The following is a 16,422-nucleotide window of genomic DNA, read 5'->3' as shown; positions in this document are numbered from 1 at the left end:
GTGCCTCCGCCTCTGCCGCCGCCTCCAGCTCTGCTTCAGTAGACACACACTCTGGAGCGAAAGCAGCCAGGAGAGTCGTGCGACCTCTACTGATGTCACCGCCTGGAGGCAAGGTTTGGCCGCACCTGCAGTCTGTGCTGGACAAGGGGTCCCTGTGGGAGACACATGTGGTGTCTGCTGTGGGCAGGTGACCACTTGCCCTGACTTGATTGGCTACATAGCTGCACAGGAGCCTTGCAAGTACCTGAGTGTCTGTGTAACGTGTTGGGTGGCCAAGGCCGCTAAAGCTGTCGGAATGAATATGTGATTTCTTTTAAGTGGTAAAGGTTTTCAGATCGACGTGGAGTTTTTCTCCTGTGGCATCTCCTCGGTGCTCTCCATGTCTGTCAGTGCGGTTTCTGGTCCTCGGTCACCTTGGGAGTGGGAATGTGTGCTCTACCTCGATCTCGGGACTTGCTTGGGGCACAGAAGAGAATAAGTGTCTTGGAGCTGTTTTAAATGTTAAGGGCTCACTTATGGTCCTTAAGGGATGCCAGTGTCACTGGCAGCAAACAAGGCCTTCTGCTTTGCAGCATCTTTCTTTGATACCAGGCTACAGCTTGCAAGCCATGTGCTGATTGGCTGCTGTGATTCCATGGGGAAGGGCTGTCCAACCGCAGGAAGCGCACCATGCAGCTTAGCAACAGGGTCTCCCCAAGACCTGCCCTCCATTCAGACGCGGAGCCTGTCTGTGACGTCAGGCAAAGCTGCCTATATAAAGAGCGCGCCCTGTGGGCAACCGCCTTTGTCTGCAGTCGCGAGCCATCAGCAGCGACCCAGCAATGGCTGAGCCCGCCTCACACGTGGCTTCTGAGGAGAACCTCAGCCTGGAGCCCAAGAGGATGGCCTCGCCCACCCCGAAGGAGAAGCAGCCCAGGCGCCGCCGCCGCCGCCGCCAGGGCAATGACTACAGCTTCGCTGCCTACTTCCCCAAGGTCCTGAAGCATGTTCACAAGGGCCTCAGCCTGTCCAAGGAGGCCAAGGGCGTCATGGACTCCATCGTGAGAGACGTATTTGAGCGCATCGCCAACGAGGCCGCCAGCCTGGTCCGCCACAGCAAGCACTCGACCCTCACCTCCAGAGACCTGCAGAGCGCCGTTCGCCTCCTGCTGCCCGGGCAGCTGCACAAGCACGCGGACGTGGAGGGCACCAAGGCCCTCCTGAAGTTCATCACCCGCCACTGAGCCGCCTCGGGACCGCCTGCCCCGCTCCCCCAGTGGCTCTTTCCGGAGCCACCCTCTCAGGGGAAAAGGCCTGTACCACTGCCTAGGGGTGGGGCATATGGTCTCTTGCTCATTTTTAAGGAAGTTTTTACCGATTGCCTCCCATTGTCAGTTCTACCATATTCTAGAGCCTTGGACCAATCTCTTTCAAGGAAAATAGTGGGACAGCTATATGCATTGTGCATTTATTAAATGGTTTATTAAAAGCTCATTTTGGTCAAGTACGTTCTTGAGAGAATTTTTGTATCCCCTATACGTCGAAGTATTTTCATGATAAAGTTCTAGATTTTATCTTTGCTCAGTAGCCCTAGAGGTCTTGGTGAAATGAAGGGGAGCTCTATCGTGTGTGAAATGGCAACATATAGATTAAGAACCTGGTATAAGTGTCATACCTATCTAACCCAGTTTTCCCAACACATCTCTTTTTCTGGAATTCTTTGAAACACAAGACCTGGAACCCAAAGAACGTACAGAACCATCTAGATAAAATAGGAACAGCTGACTGTTGCAGCACCCTGCTCTCTGTAATTACTACTTCAAATCATTGAGATTTATCTGAGTCTCTTCTTTACAGACAAGTCTTTTCATTTTGGAAATACACACTTTCATGACTTGTAGCTATGTGTGTCTTGGGTAAAGGGATCTTCCAAGGAGACTGGATCAACACGTGGAGTGCACAGGAAAAGCCAGTGTGTGAACTCTGCACCACCAGGAACAGCAATTAGCTGGAAATGTGTGCATGTGCAGGGGTGGGGTTGGTGAGCAGAAAATAGCTGTGATGGAGAGTTTGGAAACTGTAGGCAATGTGTGCCAGTAGTTTTTTTTGTTGTTGTTTACTTTCATGGTGGATGGTGGTCTAAAATATACATCCAGACGTGGGAGTGGGCTATTTTCCTTTATGCAGATGAATGAGCTAACGACCTAGAAAACCTATGCTGTAAACAACAGCAAGTCAGTCTTGCAGTGCATTGCCTCCATACTGTTGTGCACAGCCAGAGGGAAACTGTGGAGTGCCCAAGGAGACCTGTGAGGGTGTGTGCTTGGCCCAGCAGCTTCCATCACCGCTTGGGAGGCTGGCAGCCCACGTTGGAGTGCCTGGTTCACGTCTCAACCGACCCAGTTTCCTGCTAAAGCTCATACTGGGAGACACCAGATGATGGCTCCACTATGTGGGTCCCTGTCACCCTCGCAGGAGATGCGGATTTAGTTCTGGGCTCTCGAGTTTGGCCTGGACTTGCTCTAGATGGTGGGGACACTTACAGAATGAACCCATGGATGGAAAAAAAAACTCTCACCCTCTCTCTCTCCCTTTCTAATAGAATGAAAATAATTTTTTAAAACATAAAGACATGCACCTTTTCAGATAGGCCATAAGATGAGACAGAACTTTTCAGTAAAACACTGAACTTATGCAAGTTGTTGCTGCATCAAAATGCCAATTTAATATGGCTTGAAATAATTTTTCAAAGTTTTCTCCATGTGTATTGATCTATGCATATCTTATTATGAAAAGTGATTTTTAAGACATTCAATCCTTTGTATTATTTCTCTTTCTCTATGGGTATTTCTGCATTTGTAACTTCAGACATAGGAGGTTCAGTAAAACAAGGTGCCAACATGGGGTGGTAACTTGAAGTCTGGGAATATAATGGTGCGCACACAGATGATTCTTGCATGAGGGTGGAAAAATGAGGTTGAGACTCAAAAGTGAAATTGAACACATGTGATTATTCACTACCATGATTAATTCAGGGGATGGGTTATCTAGTGAGTAATTAAAATCTAAATGTATCTTCCTGAAGAGACAAGCTGAGGGACACAGGTAATGCTTCAATAACAAGCTATGAATTGTGTGTACTGATTTTATAGTTGTATTGATATAGTCCCTAAATTGGATATTTAGATTTTTGATCAAATAGCAAATTATATAAACATGCACCTGGGGAAACAGTATTAGATTATAATCTCCTCGACATTTGTTTCTAAATGATCCCTATTATGAAGCTTATTTTAAAACATCAAGAGGGCCTGGTGATGTGGTGCAGATTAAGCCATCACCTATGAAATTGGCACCCCTTTGGAGCACAAGTGTGAATCCTGGCCGTCTCCTCCTAGTTAGCTCCCTGCTAAATTTAGTACCTGGGAAAGTGGCAGAAGATGGCCCAAGTACTTGGGGCCTGTGCCCTCATATGGGAGATATGGATGGTGTCCAGGCTCTCAATTTTGCCTGTCCCAGGCTGAAGATAGGCCCCAGGAGCCTAATCCAAGGTACCCAGGTGTGTGGCATGTCCCTAGTGCTTGAATAATTACCTGCTGCCTCCCACAGTGGGTTTTGGCAGGAAGCTGGAACAGGCGACATAGCCTGGACCGGAACCCAGGCTCCAAAATGAGGGTGTGGGCATCCCAAGAAATACCATACCTGCTACAACTGTTGCGCATCTCATGGCGTTACCTTTCAAATACAGATTTTATTTATTTTAAAGGCAGAGAGAGAAACACAGAGGTAGTGGGGGGAAGTGGGAGGGGGAGAAAAAAGAGAGAGACAGACAAACTTTCCATCAGCTGACTCAGTCCCCAAATGCCTGAATCCCACCTGGTTTTGGCATGTTAAAGTTCAACTTCAAGACATTTATTAGGTAATAATTAAGCAGACAGGGTGCCAGAGTCGTATCCCAGAGAGTTAATCCACAGCTTGCAACTCTACCGATACATATCAGAGCCAGGATTAGATTTCACGTTGCTCCTGTTCTGATCCAGTTCCAGGCTAATCCGCCTGGGAAGATAGCAGAAGACTGTGCAAATCCTGGGGCCCCTACAACATGCACTGGAGACCCAGATGGAGTTCCCAGATCCTGGCTTCCGACTGGCCCTGACAAAGCCATTGTAGCCATTGTGGGTGTGAAACAGTGGATGAAGTATCTCTGTCCTCCTGTCTGTGTGACTCTGCTTTTCAAATAAATACTTTAAAAATAATAAATAAAAGGCAGGCAGGCAGACAGAAGGATAGACAGACCGACAGAAACCTTCCATCCGCTGATGCCCTGCCAAACTTTCTGAAATAGCTAGTTCTAGGCCAGGCCAAATCGTGTGCCAGGAGTAAAACCAGGTCACACTCATGGCTGTGCTGGACAGGATGGCTCTTGCCATCACATGCAACTTCCCACAGAGTGCCCAAACAGGAAGCTGGAAAGGGAACAGAGCCCGGACTAGGTACTCAAGTATGTGGTATGAGTATCAAGAAATATTTGATCTGCTGCACCAAATAACCCATCCTACAGCTCTGCATTTTTCAATGATTTACTTATTTCAGAGTCACAGTTACAGGGAGAGACGGAGATTTTTGGTTCACTCCCCCAGGTGGCTGCAATAGCCAGGGCTGAGCCAGACCAAAGCCAGGAGCTTCATCTGGGTCTCCCATAGAGGTGGCAGGAGCTCACACACTTGGGCCATCTTCCACTGCTTTCCCAGGACATTACCACGGAGTGGATCAGAAGTAGAGCAACGGGGACTCAAACTGGCGCCTTTTTGGGATGCTGGTGTTGTGGGCAGCAGCTTCACCCTCTACACAACGCTGGCCACAGCTTTATGTTTTTAAGGCATACTTTGGGGGTCACCACTTTGGGAAAGCATATAAGGTTCTTCCAGCCATGCTATCATTCCATATGAACACAGGTTTGAATCCCAGCTGCTCCATTTCCCATGTGTTTCCCCACACATTTTCCTGGGAAAGCAGTTTGGAAGATGAGAGTCCAAGCACTTGGGCCCCTGCCATGCACAGCAGAGACCAGGATGGACCTCAAGACTGCTGGCTTTGACTCGGTCCAGCCCCAGAATTTGCGGCCATCTGAGCGTGGTCGAGCAGATGAAAGATCCCCTTGTCCTTCAGTCTCTCCTTTCTCTCACTCTGCCTTTCCACTAAGTAAATCTTTACAAACAGAAAAGGCAGAGGAACAGAGGGAGACAGCAGGGAGACAAAGAGATAAAACCTCCCATCTGCTGTTTCCCTCACAAAGTTTCCAAAACTGCTAGGCTGGGCCAGGCTTCATCCAGGCCTCCTGCGTCTCTGGCAGAGGGCCTGGTGCTTGAGCCATCACTTGCCACCTGCTATGCCGTATACTGAGACTGGAACCGGGAACCCAGCCTCGAGTGGCACCGAGGCTGGACAACATGGGACGTGGACATGCCAGAAATATCGTACCTGCTGCAAGCGATGCACATCCCACAGCCTCCCCTTTCAAAAAGCAAACTGGATTCATTTGAAAGGCAGCCTGCAGGAGTTACACAGGGAGAGAGAGATGGAGGGAAACTACCCGTCAGCTAGTTCAGAGTCACCAAGTGCCTGCCATACCCACTATTGTTCTTCCCATGTTGAAGTTTAACTTCAAAACAAGTATCAGTTAATTTATTAATTTAAAAAGCAGAGTGTGTGACAGTGTCATATTCCAGAACGTTAATTCTCAGCTTACAACTCCAGTAATGCAAATGGGAGCCACGTGGTGACTTCCCAGTGCTCCTGCTCTGACCCAGCTCCCTGCTGTTGGGCCTGGGAAGGCAGAAGACTGCCCAAGTCTTCAGGCCTCTCCCAACCGTGCAGGAGACCCAGATGGAGTGCCGGGATTCTGACTACTGACTGGGGTGGATCCAGCCTTTGTGGCCATTTTGGGTGTCAACCAGCACATGCACTATCTCTTCTCTCCCTGTGCCTCTTGGTCCCGTGACTCTTTCAAATAAATATTTTAAAAAATGAATCAAAGGCAGAGAGGCAGAGGGAGACGGACAGACATCTCCCATCTGCTGATTCCCTCCCCAGATCTATGGAACAGCTTGCCTGAGTCAGGCCTAAGCTCAATGCAGTTCTGCCATGTGTGTGGCTGGACACGACTGACTTGCCCAACATAGCTGCATCCCACAGTGTGAATGAGCAGGAAGCTAGAATGGGAACAGATCCTGAACTGGATTGGAAGCCAGGCACTTCAACGTACCTCGTGGGCACCTCAGCGAATATCTGGCCACTTCAGCAAACACCCATTCCACACCTTTAGGTTTCCAAAACCGAAGTTTGGGCATGGGCATTGTGGCACAATGGGTTAAGGACGCTACCTGTCATGCCAGTGTCCCATATGAGCAGAGACCAGAGGCCCTGCTGCTCCAGCACTGCACCAGCTCCCTGATAATATGCTTGAGAAGGCCACAAAAGATGATCCAAGGCCTTGGGACCCTTCCACCCACATAGTAGAAGCAGATGAAATTCCGGGATCCTGGCTTCCAGTTGGCCTCATCCAGCCTTTTAGGTCATGTAGGGTGTGAACCTGCAGAGAGAAGCACTCTCTCGGCCTAACCCTCCTCTCAGTGTAACTCTGCCTTCTAAATAAATAAAATATCTTTAAAAACAATAAATAAAAGGCAGACAGAGTGAGATGGACAGAAGGACAGAAACCTCCCATTCGCCAGTTCCTTCCCAAACGTTTTGAAATAACTAGTGCTGGGCCAGGCCAAAGCAGGGAACTTAACCCAGGTCCACCGAGTGGCTGCCCAAGATGGGATTGCTCCTGCCATCACGTTTGGCATCCCACTGCATGCCAGAGCAGGGAGCTTGAAAAGGAACAGTGTGTGCCAGCCACACACTATGGGATGTGGATATCAAAGGAAATATCTAACCGGCTACACCAAATGCCCACGCTACAGCTTTAGGCTCTGAAAATGAATTGGGGGCCAGAATTTTTGGACAGCATACTAAAGTGCCACCTGCCAGACAGACAGCTGCACTTCCCATGAAGCTCCCTGCTCATGTGCCTGGCGGGGCAGTGTAAGATGATAGCCCAATCACTTGGGCCCCTGCCGACCACAGGGGACACCAGGAAGCACTTCTGGGCTCCATGCTTCTGCGTGGCTCAGCCACAAGCTTTGTGGCCATCTGAGGAGTGACTCATCACCAACATCTCCTTCTGTCTCCCTGTCTCCACTTCTGTCACTCTGCCTTGCCCTAAATGAAAGATATCTTTCCAAACAATAAAGGACAGACAAGAGACACAGGGAGACAGACAGGCAGAAGCAATCTCTCATCTGCTGCTTCCCTCCCTAAATTCCCAAAACCAGCAGTGTTGGAAAAGCCTGAAGCTAGGCCCCAGGAGTTTAATCCAGGTCTCCCAGGTCTGTGGCAGGGTCCCTAATGCGTGAACCTGTACCTGCTGCCACCCACAGTGTGTCTAGGCTGGAAGCTGGAATCGGGAAAGGAACATGAACTGGAAACCAGGCAATACCATGCGGGATGTGGGCATCCCCAGAAATATAATGGCTGCAACTGAAGTGCCCCCCACAGCTTTACCTCTGAAAGTCCAGATTTTATTTTAAGGCAGACAGAGGCAAGTACACAGGAGGAGGGAAGGACAGACAGACAGACATGGCCCTTCAGCAAGTTTGGTTCTCAAATGCCTACAATAGCAACCACTCACTGCTGTCATTATCATAAAGAAAAAGTTTAAGTTCAAAATATGCTAGCCAATTAATAAAACAGCAGCGAGTGTGCCAGTGCTGTATCCAGAAAGTTAACCAGCAGGTTGCATCTCCAACAATGTGTATCCTAGCCAGGGATTGATTCCAAGCTGCTCCTGTTCTGCTCCTGCTCCCTGCTAATGTGCCTGGGAAGGCAACAGAGTGCGGCCATATTCCTCAGGCAACTCCAACTCATGTTGAAGACCTGGATGGAGTTTCAGGATCCGCAGTTCTGACTGACCCTGACCCATCTTTGTGGCCGATTTGTGCGTGAGAATAAGCAGAAGGAAAATATGTCTCTCTATCCCAACTCTCCTTCATCTGGGTGGCTCTTTCATATAAATTGTTTTCAGAAAAAAAAGGCAGAGAGACAGAGGAAGATGGAAAGACAAAAACCGCCCATCTGCTGACTCTCCCCACCCCCCCCCGCCCCATTTCTAGAAGTGGTTGTATGAGCCAGGCCTAATCCAGGAACCAGGACTGAAATGCAGGTCTGCACGGTTAGTGGCCAGGAAACAGCTGCTCTTGCCATCACCTGCAAACTCACAGTGTACGTGAGCAGGAAGCTGGAATGGAAACAGATCCTGAACTGGAACGCAGATATTCCTGTATTAGATGTTGTTAAGGGAAATATCTGATCTGCAGTGCAAAATGCCCACGCTACACCTTTACATTTTTTTTTTTTTTTTTGGACAGGCAGAGTTAGACAGTGAGAGACAGACAGAGGGAAAGGTCTTCCTTCTGTTGGTTCACCCCCAAGTGGCCGCTATGGCTGGCGTGTTGCGGCCGGCGTGCTGCGCGGATCCAAAGCCAGGAGCCAGGTGCTTCCTCCTGGTCTCCCATGCGGGTGCAGGGCCCAAGGACCTGGGCCATCCTCCACTGCCTTCCCGGGCCACAGCAGAAAGCCTGACTGGAAGAGGAGCAACTGGGACAGAATCGGTGCCCCAACTGGGACTAGAACCCAGGGTGCCAGCGCCACAGGCGGAGGATTAGCCTAGTGAGTCCCGGCGTGGGCCCACCTTTACATTTTGAAACTTTATGTTGGGGGTCAGCCTAGGGGCGCAGCAGGTTAAGGTGCAGCCTGCCATGCTGGCTTCCACATAAGCACCTGTTTCAGTCCCAGCTACAATACTTCTCATCCAGCGCCCTGCTAATGTGCCTCAGAAGTCAGCAGAGGTCATGGCCCAAGTTCTTGGCCTCTGCCACCCAAGGCGGAGACCACCATGGTCTTTCTTCATTCCACGCTTCAGCCTTAACAACCACAGCCATCGTCACCATTCGGGGAGGGATCCAGCGGATGAAAGATCTCCTTGACCTTCGGTCTCCCCTTTCCCTCTGTCATCCAGCTTCCCACTAAATGAAAGAAATCTTTAGCAATAGCAAAGAGCAGGCAGACAGAGCAAGACAGATAGAAATCTCCCATCAGCTCCTTCCCTCCAAAAACTTCTGAAAACACTATTGTTGGACCTGCATGAAGCCAGGCACCAGGAGCTTCATCCAGGCCTCCCAGGTCTGTGGACAGGGTCCCTAGTGCTTGAACCATCACCTGCTGCTTCCCACAGTGTGCACTGGCAAGGAAGTGGAATTGGGCAGGGGGCCTGGACTGGAATCAAGGCCTGCCAGGAAATATGACACCTGCTGCCACTGATGCACACCCCACAGACTTCTCTTTTAAAATACTTATAAGCAGACAGAGGTACCTAGAGCAAGGGTGGGGGGAGGAGGGAGATAGAGGGAAGGGGGGAGGGAAGGAAGCTCCCATCAGCAATTTCGGTCCAAATTCCCACAATGCTCACTCTTCTATCATGTTGACCTCAGAACAGGAGTTAAGAATTTAAAAAACAATGCGGATGCCAGTGTTGCATCCCAGAATGTTCAGCTGCTGCTTGCAACTGCAGCATTGCATATCGGAGCCAGGGTTCCATTCCCTGCTGCACCTGTTCGGATCCCCCTCCCTGCTAATGTGCCTGGGATGGCAGAAGATTACCCATGTCCCTGGGTCTCTCCCACCCACACAGGAGATGGAGTTCCAGGACCCAGACTTCCGACTGGCCCTGAACCAGCATTTATGGCCCTTTTGGGTGCGAACCAGCAGAAGGCATCTCTCCCTCTCACCAGTCCATCCTTCTCTTTGGCTCTGTCTTTTAAATAAATAGTTTCAAAACTAAATAAAATGCAAAGCAACAGAGGGAGACAGAACTCTCCTACCTGTAGTTTGCCTCCCATTTTTTCAGAAACCACAAGTACTTGACAAGCCAGAAGAAAGGCCCCAGGAATTGAAACCAGGGCTCCCAGGCATGTGGCAGATTCCCTAGGGCATGAAGCAGCACCTGTGGCCTCCCCCAGCACACACTGCCAGGAAGCTGGAGTGGGAAGGCAGCCTGGTCTGGAACCCAGGCTCTACAACAGGATGCAGGCATCCCAAGAAACATCACACCTGCTGCCAACTGAAGAGCATCCCACAGCCTTACATTTTAAAAACAAAATTTAAAGGCAGACAGGGGGACTAAAATGGAGAGAGAGAGAGGGGAAGGCAGGGTGGGAGAGAGGGAGAGAGGGAGAGAATGAATGAATGAATCTCCTATGTGGTCAGTCCTCAAGTGCTAGCAATACCAAATGTTATTTTTATCACAAAAAGTATAACTTCAAAACCTCTATCAGTTAATTAAAAAGCAGACCGGGTGCCAGCGCTGCATCCCAGATGGTTCATCAGTAGCTTGGAAGCCCAGCAATGCATTGCAGAGCCAGGGTTCATTGCCTGCTGCTCCTGTTCTGATCCTGCTCCCTGCTAATGTGCCTAGGAAGGCACCAGAAACCTGCCTAGGGTCCTTGGACCCCTCCCACACAAGGGAAACCAGATAGATTTCTGGGATCCTGGCTTCTGACTGGCTCTGACCCCAGCCTTTGAGGCCACTTTTGGGTATGAACCAGAAGGAGTATCTCTCTCTCTCTCTCTCTCTCTCTCTCTCTCTCTCTCTCTCTCTCTCTCTCTCTCTCTCTCTCTCTCCGTGTGTGTGTGTGTGTCTCCCATCTTGATGGTTCTGCCTTTTAATTAATTAACTTTTTTTGAAAAACTAAAAGGCAGAGAGACAAAGGGAGACAGATTGAGAGACAAAAGTCTCCCACCTGATTCCCTCCCAAGATTTCTGGCACACCCTGTGCTTGCAGGCCTAAGATGGCACCAGGAGCAACATGCAGGGCTCCCACGTGGGTGGCAGAGACAGGATTGCCCTCATCACCAGCAGCATCCCACAGTGTACATGAGAGGAAATCTGAAAAGGGAACAGAGCCTGGACTGGAACCCATGAACTCCAGTGTGGGATGCGGCCATCACAGGAAATACCTGACCTGCTGCACCAAACACACATCCTACAACCTTAGGCTTTTCAAACTTGGTTAGGGGCCAGCACTGTGGCACAGTGGTTGCAGGTGCAGCCTGACACGCTGCATTCCCACGTGAATACAGATTTGAGTCCCAGCTGCTCTACTTCCCATCCTGTTCCCTGCTAACGTGCCTGGGAAGGCAGTGGGTGATGACAGCCCAAGACCTCGAGTCCCTGCCACCCACAGCCAGAGACCAGGATAGATGGACGTCTGTGTGCATCACTTCAGCCTGTCCCAGCCACAGCTTTGGCAGCCATGTGGGGAGTGGTCCAGCATAGGACAGGTCTCTCCCTTACTGTCACTCTGCCTTTCCACCAAATGAAATTAATCTTTTTTAAACAATAAAGAGGCATGGAGACAGAGGGAGGGAGACAGACACGCAGAAATCTACCATCAGCCATTTCCCTCTCAAAACTTCAGAAAACTCTAGTTCTGGGCCAGGCTGAAATCTGGACCCTCGAGCTTCATCCAGGTCTCCCAGGTTCAAGCAGGGTCCCTAGTGCTTGAACCATCACTTGCTGCCTCCCACAGTGTGTACTCACAGAAAGCTGAATGGGGGGAGGGGGGGCGCAGTGACACACTAGGTTAATCCTCCGCCTGCAGAGCCGGCATCACATATGGGCACCAGATCTAGCCTCAGTTGCTCTTCTTCCAGTCCAGCTCTCAGCTGTGGCCTGGGCAAGCAATGGAGGATGGCCCAAGTGCTTGGGCCACTGCACCCACATGGGAAACCAGGAAGAAGCACCTGCCTCCTGGTTTCGGATTGGTGTAGCTATGGCTGTTGCGGCAATTAGGGGAGTGAACCAACAGAACAAGACCTTTCTCTCTCTCTCACTGTCTTTAAATCTACCTGTCAAATAAAAGAAAAAAATCTTTAAAAAAAAAAAAAAGCTGAATTGGGTACAGAGCCTGAACTTGAACCCAGGCTGGACAATGTGGGATGTGGGCATGCCCAGAAATATCATACTGGCTGCAACTGATGCGCATCTTACAGCTTTACCTTTCAAAAAGCAAATTTGAATTTTTTATTTTTTGACAGGCAGAGTTAGACAGTGAGAGAGAGAGAGGGAGAGAGAGAGAGAAAGGTCTTCACCCCCCCAGGTAGCTGCCATGGCCGGCGCATCGCGGCCAGCGTGCTGTGCTGATCCAAAGCCAGGAGTCAGGTGCCCCCTCCCAGTCTCCCACGCGGGTGCAGGACCCAAGGACCTGGGCCATCCTCCACTGCACTCCCAGGGCACAGCAGAGAGCTGGACTGGAAGAGGGGCAACCAGGACAGAATCCGGTGTCATGACCAGGACTAGAACCCAGTGTGCCGGCGCTGCAGGCCTAGGATTAGCCTAGTGAACCATGGTACTGGCCGCAAATTTGATTTTAAAGGCAGATAGGGGGAGCTATACAAAAGAGAAAGGGAGCGGGGTGGGGGGGAACGTGAGAGATACTTCTCATCTACAAGTTCAGTCCCCAATTGCCTGCAATGCACACTGATGTTTCCATATTCTTAACATTGAATTTCAAAACCTACATTAGGGAATTACTTTAAAACAGAAGTGCTACCAGGTTTATATGCCAAAAACTTATTCTGTACCTTGCAACTCCAGCAATGCATACTGGAGACAGGCTTGGGCTCCTGGCTGCGCTTGTTCTGATCCAGCCCACTGTTAATGTGTTTGGAAAGCAGAAGACTGGCAAAGTCCTCACATGGGTGACCTGCATTGGAGTCCAGGATCCTGGTGTCCAACTGGCCCTGACTCAACGTTTTGGGAGTAACCAGCAGATGGAAAATCTGTCTCTCCATTTCTCTCCTGTTTTCAGAGTAACTCAGTTTTTCAAATACATAAAATATTATAGAAAAATTAATTACAGACAGAAAAATGGAGGGAATCTGACAGTGTCACGTTTCCAGTTCCCTACCAAAACTTTGCAAACATCTCGTCTGAGCCAGGATCCAAACGCAGTGCTGCCACGTGAGTGGCTGCAACAGGACTGCTCAGGCCATCGCTTTCCACATCCCACAGTGCACACAGCAGGAAGCATCAATACGAAAGAAGCCAGAACCTCAAGCCAGGCTCTCCAAAGTGGAAGATGTAGAAGGAGTCATCAGTGGAAACCTCTGATCTGACGCACCAAATGCCCAGCCTTCAGTCTAAGGTTTCTACAACTTCATCTGGGGGCTGGCCTTGTGGCATAGTAGGTGAAGGTGCCACCTACCACTCTGGCATCCCATAGGAGCATGCATTCCAGTGCCGGATTCTCCACCATCCAGCTCTCTGCTCACGTGCCTGGCAGGGCAGTGTAAGATAGTCCAGTCACTTGGACCCTGCTGCCCACAGGGGAGACCGAGAAGCACTTCTGGGCTGCAGGCTTCCAACTGGCTCAGCCCCAGGCTTTGTGGCCATCCGAGGATTGACCCATCACCTCAAACATCCCCTTCTGCCTCTGTGTCTCCCTTTCTGTCACTCTGCCTTGCCCCTGAGTGAAAATCTTTCCAAGCAGTAAGGGAAATCAGGAGACAGAGGGGCAGACAGAAATGTCCCATGTGTTGTCTGCCTCCCATCAGTTCCCAAATCGCCCTTACCAGACCTGCCTGTTCCAGGCCCCAGGCGTTTCGTCCAGCTCTAGACGGGGTGCCAGGGTTCCTAGTGCATGAGACATCACCTGCTGCCTCCTCCAGTGTGTGTCTGCTGGAAGCTGTAGCTGGAAAGGGGAGGCTACACTGCGACCCGGGAGCTACAATGAGCCACGTGAGCATCCCAGGAGTGTGGGACCTACAGCAGCCACGTGAGCATCCCAGGAGTGTGGGACCTACAGCAGCCACGTGAGCATCCCAGGAGTGTGGGACCTACAGCAGCCACGTGAGCATCCCAGGAGTGTGCGACCTACAGCAGCCACGTGAGCATCCCAGGAGTGTGGGACCTACAGCAGCCACATGAGCATCCCAGGAGTGTGGGACCTACAGCAGCCACGTGAGCATCCCAGGAGTGTGGGACCTACAGCAAACCATGCACATTCCACAACTGTGCCTTTTTTTTTTAAACAGGCATAGTTAGTGACAGAGAGAGAGACAAGGGAAAGGTTTTCGTTCCATTGGTTCAGACCCCAAACTGCTACTACGGCTGGTTGCAGTACGCCCCCGCTGCGCCAATCCGAAGCCAGGATCCAAGCACTTGGGCCATCCTCCACTGCCTTCCCGGGCCACAGCAGAGAGCTGGACTGGAAGAGGAGCAACCAGGATAGAATCCAGTGCCTCAACCAGGACTAGAACCTGGGGTTCCAAGCCGCACGTGGAGGATTAGCCAACGGAGCTGCAGCACTGCCCACAACTGTGCCTTTTCAAAATCATATCTGATTCCGGCCTGCACCGCGGCTCAATAGGCTAATCCTCCGCCTTGCGGCACCGGCACACCGGGTTCTAGTCCCGGTCGGGGCACCGATCCTGTCCCGGTTGCCCCTCTTCCAGGCCAGCTCTCTGCTGTGGCCCGGGAGTGCAGTGGAGGATGGCCCAAGTCCTTGGGCCCTGCACCCCACGGGAGACCAGGAGAAGCACCTGGCTCCTGCCTTCAGATCAGCGCGGTGCGCCGGCCGCAGCGCCTACCGCGGCAGCCATTGGAGGGTGAACCAACGGCAAAGGAAGACCTTTCTGTCTCTCTCTCACTGTCCACTCTGCCTGTCAAAAAAAAAAAAAATCATATCTGATTCCTTTGAACAGTAGTTGCATTGAGCCCACAGACAAGAGGGCAACACTAAGACACACAGAGGCATTGAAAGACACATCCCTTCAGCAAGTTCAGGACCAGATGAGTGCAATACTCACCACTGCTCCTATCAGATTAAGCCTCTACTCCAGACCATAGAGTAGATTATGGATTAACGTGTGCCAGCGTTGTATCCCAGATAGCTACCTGGCAGTTGAATATGGGAGCCACAGATCTATTCCCTGCTTAAGTGCCTGGGGAGGCAGCAGAAGTTGGCCCAGGTCCTCTAGAACCTCAAGGACAGGCAGGAGACCCAGATGCATTTCTGGGAGGCTGGCTTCCCACTGGCCTTGGACCTGCGACCTGCCTTTGTAGCAACTTTGGCTGGGAACCAGAACATACACCTTCTCTGTCTCTCTCCCTCTGTCCCCAATTCTGTGTGACTCTGCCTTCAAAATCTAGAATTGGCTTCCAAAATTCAATGATAGAGAGATAGAGCCAACACAGACAGCCAGACAGAAATCTCCCATCAGCTCTGTCCACTAATTCCCGAAACTGCTATGGCTGAACCAGCCTAAAGCCTGGCCTCACAAGCTTAATCTGGGTCTCTGGCAGGGTCCTGAGGCTTGAACTGTCCCCTGCTGCCTGCCACACTGTACACTTTTAGCCACCTGGTACTGGCAACCACCTGGTACGGGGAACCGAGCCTTGAGTGGAACCCAGGCTCAACAATGTGGAATGTGGGCATGCCTAAAATACCATACCTGCTGCAACCGATCACTTCCCACAGCCTTACCTTTTCCAGAGCTAGGTGGATGGACTGGAGAGGCAGACCACAGGAGCTCCATAGTGAGACACAGAGTCATAGAGAGACAGAGACAAACACTTCCCTTCAGCCACTCTGGTCCCCAAATGCTTGAAATGCCCACTGCTGCACCTATCCAGTCAAGTTGAACTTGAAAACATATTACTGTATTAATTTATTAATAAAAACCAGGAGTGCACCAGCGTGGTTTCCCAGAAAGGTAAGCCGAAGCGTACAACTCCAGCAACGCAGTATGAGAGCCAGGACCCCACACCCAGCTGCAACTCCTCTGATCCAGCTCCTTGCCGATGTGCTGGGGATGGCAGCAGCAGATAGCTCAATGCTCTGGCCCCTCCCACCCACACATGGACACGGATGGAATCCGGGATCCCAGCTTCCAACTGCCACTGACCCAGCCTCCCTGGCAATTTAAGTGTGAGCCTGCACATGGACTATTTCTCTTCTCTCTCTCTCTCTCTCTCTCTGCTCCTCCTTATTTCTGGGTGACTCTGCATTTCAAATAAATACATTTTAAAGATTTATTTATTTTATGTGAAAGTCAGAGTTACACAGAGAGAGAAGGAAAGGCAGAAAGAGGGAGAGACAGAATGAGAATGAGAATCTTTCCTCCACTGTTGCACTGTCCAAGTGGCCGCAGCAGCCAGGGCTGGGTTAGGACCAAGTAAGGAGGCAGGCACTTCTTCCAGGCCTCCTGCGTGGGTGGCAGCGGCCCAGGAAATTGGACCATCTGCTGCTGCTTCCCAGGCCCACTAGCAGAGAGGTAGAT

This window comes from Lepus europaeus, chromosome X (assembly GCF_033115175.1).
Source record: "Lepus europaeus isolate LE1 chromosome X, mLepTim1.pri, whole genome shotgun sequence".
NCBI lineage: Eukaryota > Metazoa > Chordata > Mammalia > Lagomorpha > Leporidae > Lepus > Lepus europaeus.
This window is presented reverse-complemented; position numbering follows the sequence as displayed.